The sequence below is a fragment of the Polypterus senegalus genome, chromosome 8, assembly GCF_016835505.1.
Source record: "Polypterus senegalus isolate Bchr_013 chromosome 8, ASM1683550v1, whole genome shotgun sequence".
NCBI lineage: Eukaryota > Metazoa > Chordata > Cladistia > Polypteriformes > Polypteridae > Polypterus > Polypterus senegalus.
The window spans coordinates 116,359,750-116,364,896 of record NC_053161.1 but is presented as its reverse complement, the minus strand read 5'-3'; positions in this window follow the sequence as shown (position 1 = coordinate 116,364,896).

Here is a 5,147-nt window from a genome sequence, read left to right as displayed (position 1 = left end):
TTTTAATTAGTATGCTGAAAACCATAAAAAATAAAATTACAAAAAGTTATTTATTTTTTCTTGTTTTCATTTAGTTGAAAGTTTCGGACTTTTTTTATCATTATTTGAGTTTTAGTTTACAGAGTTATATTTCATGAATGACATTTTTGTTAATGAGAAACACTGGCAACCATATTCTCTTACAAATTGGAAGATGATTAAATGAAAGAAATATCTTTATACACCATGAAACTGCCTTGGATTGTATTGCAGTGCACAGATTGGCTCTACTGGATTACAAATAGTTCTGTGGTTGGCTATAAAGTGTTAATAATATAGTCCATGTTTGTTCTGGAGAGTGAAGTAACCTAGATTTGCAGTAAGTACTCTGATTGGCAAACATTGATATCAGCCTGCATAGAAGGGTGTGGTGAAATCTGTTTTCCAGGATATAGAATAAATAAGCTAAATGTGCACAATTCAAGCAAACAAAAGTGCTTCCATATTTTGTCTCAGATTCTACACTAAGAATTTTTTCAGCTCATCTAGAAATCCTTGTACACCATACCTAATCAAAATAAACAAAATTAAAATATTTAACAGTTTGCTAAAAATGAAAAGTAAAAATATTGAGATTTATAAAGCATTCCTGCCCTTGGTAAATATAAAACTAACTTTGGTTATAATTTATTACCAAATGAACATACGAAATTTGTTGCTCTCCAGCTATGTAGAAAATAGATGGACTACCTGTTTTCAGTTAAATTGTAGGGGTAAATACCTCCAACAGTATGATAGAAATTTTCCACACTGAAAACCAAAGCGAAGAAATATGCATTCAGATCAAGTGAGGAATAAAATTGCAGAGAAGCACAGATCTGGAGAACGCTACAACACCATCATAGCAGCACTGAACATACCTTGAAATTCACACATGTGGAAAAAAATATATGACCACCTCACTAACCTTGGATGTTGAACAAGAATCTTGCTTGTCACAGTCAAGTTGCATCAGTCTGACTGTGATTGGAAAGGATATTCACTACTCAACAATCTTCAAGGCATTGCACAATTGGGGCCTTTATGGATGAGTGGCAGTAACGAAGCCCGGGCTGGAGAAGGAAAAAAAAATGTCCGTGCTCATAAAGATTTTAAAATGTATCATTTGGAAGATGCAGTACTTCAAAGACATTGTAAAAATTCCTATGGTCTGTAAAGTGGAATTTTTTGGGTTGAGCACTAAGTGGGATATGTGATGTAAATTTAGCACTACACAACATCATCTGTACTGTAAAATGTCCTCAGGCTTTGCTCCATCCATCTTTGTTTTACCTTATTTATTCCTATGTTGTATATTTCATTTTTATCAGTACACATAACTACATGTAATTATACAAGAAAGATTTTAGTGTTTTGCTGTACTCCATTACCTGTATTACATAATTGATTCATATACATTGAAGTAAAGATTTTTAGACCATGTTTTGGGAGGAATTGTACAAATATGTTAAAGTGGTACATATTAGAAACAAATGTTACATGTTATAATTTGGACTTATGATTCCAGGGTTAATCATTGAATTGATTTTACCATTTACAAAATGTTGTTGTACTTTCCAACTAGACAGTAATTTGAAAGTGTTAATTGCTAGCACTTAAGTTTAAAAAAAAAAAAAAATAATAATAATAATAAAATAAATAAAATGAAATCTGCTCCAACACTACCCTGATGTGTTTGGGAATATTATGTCATATGTATGTTTTCTGCTTGATTTTAACATCATATTGTTGACTTGCCTGTTTCTATTTCTTTTTGGTGAAACAATAGCCTTGAAAAAATATGCAGCAGTCCTTTGAAATGGTTTTAAGGTTTACTTTGTGTTTGTAAATAATGATTTTAAATACAGTATATATGCGTGGATGTGGTGAGATTTGTCTACCTTCCATGGAGCTATAAATATCTCTAGGAAATATGGAGGCATAAATGAGGTACAGTGGTGCTAGGAAGTTTGTGAACCCCTTACAGTTTTCTGTTTCTGCATAAATGTGATCATATTTTTACTTAAGTCCTAAAGCTAGCTAAAGACAGTCCAATTAAACAAATGACACGAAAACATTTCACTTCCATTTATTTATTGAAGAAAAGATATGATTCGACATGTTTGGTTGTTAAAGATATGTGCACTTCTAAAGGGGAAATTAGTCAGCTGTGTCAGTCAGTGGAATGCCAATCTGGTTTGAGTGTGCAAGATCCTGTACAATTTTTGCTTTCTTCTTTTGGACAAATTTTTTGGTACCCTTGCAGCACTTTTTCAGTCAGCTGTATTTCTCTTGAGAAGTGATTAAATGAAAAGCAATTGTTCCTTGTGTACCTCTAGTGTAGCGATTCCACAGCTCAGATTAAAAAGGCCAGTTTTTTAAATAGATAATCGACACACAGTACCCGGGTGCTTTGTGATCGCGTGCGGTCCTCGCTTAAGTGCACAGGTGAAGAGTCGTCCGCATCCGTAATTGATGCTGGGAGCTGCTAATCGTCACACTTTTTCCAGGTCCCCGTTATATATAATAGGAACACGAGTGTGGAAGAAAGGAAAAAGGGAATGGAGGTTAAGGAAGAAGGCAGCTGGAAGCGAGAGAGAGGGAGAGAGAGTGAGCAAGCGAGTGCAGACTCGCAGATGTTTTCAGGCAGCTGGGAGAGGCAGGCCCTAGCTGGGTGTTTGGCCGACACCTGGGGGCTGATGGTAGTGTTCGCCTTGACATGAGCACTTGTATGGAGCAGGAGTGACCGGGCGAAGGTTGGCTCACCGCAGCAAAGGCAGCGGGAGTCAGAGATTTGGAGTGGAACCCCAGTGTGAGTGTCTTGGCTGTTGTGGGAAGTCAAGTCTCGGTCTGGTGGAGGGCTGAATGAAGCCAGGGATCAGGAGGTCACCAGACCAGCTAAGTGGAGAAGGTTAGCTGCTGGTATGGTGACTCCCCTGGTACATAGCCTACAGGGGAGTTGCCAGCAGAAAGAAGGCACCAGGCTTTGTTTTTAAAAGGATTGCTTTCAGCCATTGTTTTTAACCTGTTTTTTAAAGGATCTATTTATGATTTTTAACCTCCACGTTTTCCACTAGCTTTTAATGGATTATTTATTTAATGATTTTGTGATGCACAACACTTGATTTTGAACATTGTGATTTTGTTGTTTATAATAAAATCCCCTTTCATGATGGTCTCACTGATCAGCTCATCAGGTTATGTTACCAATGGTGTTGAGTTCGAGAGCTCCCCAGAAGCCAGATGGGAGCATAGAGCCGAACCCACATCATCACAGTACCTGCATGTCTTTATGTCATCAAGTAAAGCAAAGCAAGTGTGAAAAGAGATAAAATATTTCTTATTCTATAAAGATATTCTAATATGGGGCACACACATTTGTTGATACCCCTAGAAAAGATCATTAATATCTGAATTAGTGATTTTTTTTTTCCTTCTTCAAACTAGCCATTTTCTTAAGTTTGTATCACGTCTCCAATTGTGCAACCATTAATTCTGCCTGTCTAAATGGAGAAAAGTAGTCACTCTGCTGTTTGTATTATCGTATGTCCCACACTAAACATGGCCCAGAGAAAACAAAGGTGAGAGTTGTCTAAGGAGGCTGATCTTAGATTATGAATCCCCTTTTGTTAGACTACCTGGACCCACCTGATCAAAGCTGGGAGCACTGTGAGGGTTCCCCTCCCCACCATTTCTTCAGTACCATCCAGCAAACTCTTGATTTGAAAGTGGATGAGCCTATGGTGTCCTGAATAATGGACTTTGTCAGGCAGCCCATAGTTTGTGAGACTCAAGGACTTTGTTATTGATACAGATGTGAGCAACACTGGAGCAGTACAATGATCAATCCTGTCTCATTTTGTACTTGCTCTGTACACCTCTGACTGAATTTAACAGCAGGGCATGTCCCGTGCAATGATTCTTGGATGGGATTTATTGAGAAGGGGGATGAGACTGAGTATAGCAGTTAGTTGGAGAACTTTGTTTTTTGACGAAGAAAGAATAGTCCGCACCTTAACATCACCAAAACCAAAGAACTGGTTTTTGACTTTCATTGCACCAAAGAGCCTCTATGTCCTGTCACTGTTCAGGGAGTGGATGTAGAGGTAGTGCATTCCTACAAGTACTTGGACAAGACAACATTGTCTTTCACAAATATTGACATACTTTCTTATAATAAATAATGAATAAATGCAAAATGAGCTGTGAAAAATATCTAATTTTATCCTCTTCATCTTTCATTCAAATTTTAACACAAATTGAATTAAAGTAATTGAGATTTTTTTCTGTCATATAACTTTTTTTTCTCAAATGTGTGCCATTGTTATTCGCACTTCTTTATTTAATACATTGTACAGCCCCCTTTGGCAAGCTAACGGCTCTGGATCTGAGACCATTCCTCCCTACAGAATCGCTCTAGATCCTTAAGATTTGGAGACACATAGTTGTGGAGTCTCCTTTTCAGTTCATCCCACATTTTCAGTGGTGGTTTAGGTGTGTAAAATGGGATAGCCATGGCAACACCTTGGATTTTGTTTTTTTTTATTGTGGTCACTGAACCATTTTTGGTGTTGATTTTGGGGTGTGGTTTGTATCATTGTCCTGTTTGGAAGACCCACTAATCATCTAATTTTTAAACTTCCTGCCAGAGTTTTTTGATTTTATTTTTAATTTAGCACCTGCTGGTACTTGATGGATTCTAATACCATGTATCCTTAAGTTTTCGAGGGGCTTTGTCAGATAAACCGCTTCACAGCATCAGAGATCCACCATCATACTTTAGAGAGTGTTGAGATACTGTTCTGCATGCCTAGCATTCCATCTATGCCAAACCCACCATTGGTGTTTTGGTTCTTAAAAACTTTAATTTTGTTTCACATGACCATTGAATTTGGCCCTGTTAAGAGTTTCAGTAATGTTTGACAAGCTGCAGACTCATTGAGTTTCTTGTTTGACAGCACTTTTCAGGCTTTTTTCTCAAAACCTCCCAAAGAACTTGTGGTTATGTAGGTGGCTTCGGATCATTGTTTTGAAGTCTTTTTGACCCTATGATGCAAATAATGTTCTCCAGCTATGATCCTTTTTAGATTCCTTGGTCACTCAAATCATCATTCTCACCATGCATGGTA